Here is a 2,500-nt window from a genome sequence, read left to right as displayed (position 1 = left end):
TCATTATTATTACTATTATTATCATTATTACTATTATTATTACTATTATTATTATCATTTTGTCATCGTTGTTGCTATCAGCATTATCATTATCATCATTATCAATATCATCATCGTCATCATAATATTATTATTGTTGTTATCATTATTATCATTGTCATTGTTATTATCATTATTATCATTATTTGTAGTAGTAGTAGATCCCTATATCCGTTAGCATTGTCATTGTTATTATCATTATGATTATCATTATTATTAGTAATAGTAGTAGTAGTAGTAGTCACCATCATCATCATCATCATCATGAAAATCGCATTACTATTATCCTCTCTGCTATCACCATTGTCAGATATTTATCATCTTTTCTATTTCTGCAATGCTCTAATCGTTATTATTGTCACTGCTATTTCCATCTTTATTATCTTTATTATTGAAATATTACCTTATCGTATTGTATTATATCTTCGCATCATCAATATTGTTTCTGTTATCATCGTTATTATTCTATCACTATTACTATTATTTTTAGTATTATTATTATCCGTACCATACGTATGCTACAATTATAATTTCCATTAACACTATCATCATCTGCTTATTAACAATAGCTTCATTATCAATTATCAGGATCATCACTCATTAACGATTACACTTCTTATCTCTTCAAATTCTACCTGGAAGCAAAAAACAGATAAATATAGTGAAAAAAGAGAGAGAAAAGAGAGAAAATATATATATAACCGATCAGCTTTAATGCCTTAAAATCATAACCAAGACTGGCTTTCTCGCCACGCAAAAAAAAATAATAAAATAAAATCATTCTGGGGTGGAAATTGGTTCGAAGTCGTTACTCAGGTAATTATCGATGACTGAACTCCTTATACCTAATCTTTACGCTTGATATCAAAATATTGGTTTAGTGTGGTTGAATCACCGCAGGTATATTCGTGTGTTTTTTATTGTGTGTTTGATATATATATATATATATATATATATATATATATATATATATATATATATATATATATATATAGAGAGAGAGAGAGAGAGAGAGAGAGAGAGAGAGAGAGAGAGAGAGAGAGAGAGAGAGAGAGAGAGTGAGAAAGAGATAGATAGAGAGAGAGCGAGAGAGAGAGAGAGAGAGAGAGAGAGAGGGAGAGAGAGAGAGAGAGAGAGAGAGAGAGAGAGAGAGAGAGAGAGAGAGAGAGAGAGAGAGAGAGGGAGAGAAAGAGAGAGAGAGAGCGAGAGAGAGAGAGAGAGAGAGAGAGAGAGGGAGGGAGAGAGAGAGAGAGAGAGAGAGAGAGAGAGAGAGAGAGAGAGCGAGACAGACAGACAGAGACAGAGAGAGAGTTCGGACTGAATATTCAAAAAAAAAGTCATGAAAGTTACCATATGAACAACTGTGTGAGTACAAAGCAGAAGTACAGGACCAATGTTCAGCAAAGCGTGATATTGCAGCGCGGTACAATAAATCTTTCGCAGAATTCGCAACGGCGTCTGAAGGAAAAAAAGACCATTTCACTGTCCATTTTCGTTTCAGCGGACATAACGCACGCTCGTCAAACACACACCCTCACCTCAAAACAGAGAAAGAGCTACAAACCTAACACGTCCTGCTTTAGCATTTCGCTCCGACTAAAAGCAAAATAGCAGACGATTTCCAGGCAAAGCAGGACGCAAGAATCACGCAAATCAGCATACACTCGGTGCGTAAGATGATAAAATGACCGTCGGCGAATGCTATTCAAGGTTGGCGGACAGAAAATTGTGGTAAGACTGAATTGCCACACTGCAGCGCACGAGTGGTCGCTGTTAAGTAGAAATTTCCTTTTCCGAAACTCCAGTTGTAAAGAATAAGTTGCGGGAAACGGAAATGTGTTATTTCCCTCCCCCCTCCTACTCCTCCTCCTCCTCCTTCTTCTTCCTTCCTCCCTCCTTCCCATTCGTCTTCCTCTTCCCCTTCTGTTCCGGTCGCTCTCACTCTTCCCTCCTGCGCCCGGCCTCTCTTCCCTCGCTCCCTTCCAGAAAGCACGTGAAAGACCTCGAATACACATTCCCTTCAGATCACAATAACAGTTTACCTTTACTTACCTTTTAACAGGACGGTCAGTCAACCACAACACCGACTTTCTCCCGACACGCACACACTCCCCCGCCCTACGTCGAACACGCGAGTAGCGAAGGAGAATCTTACAACCACGATGCTAATTCAGGAAGATCCTCATCTCCGGGCGTTGGAGGATGACAATGGCGCCGACAGCTCCTTCCGATACGCCAGTCGGATGCTGAACCTCGGGAGATAAATCTGTAGATGCTAAATTACGCGGCGCGATTTGACTGCAAGTGTGACCGAGAACAAAGGTACAGGTAGAGAGCTCTAAGAGTATTAAGAAGAAAGTAACATTAAATTCTATGTTAATACCGCAACACCACGAACATGTAAAGAGTCGACTCATAAGTAATATATGCAAATATTCTTTCTTTTAACATTGACTGACTT

The sequence above is a fragment of the Penaeus vannamei genome, chromosome 15 (genome assembly GCF_042767895.1).
Source record: "Penaeus vannamei isolate JL-2024 chromosome 15, ASM4276789v1, whole genome shotgun sequence".
Lineage (NCBI taxonomy): Eukaryota > Metazoa > Arthropoda > Malacostraca > Decapoda > Penaeidae > Penaeus > Penaeus vannamei.
Note: the sequence above shows the minus strand (reverse complement) of the source record.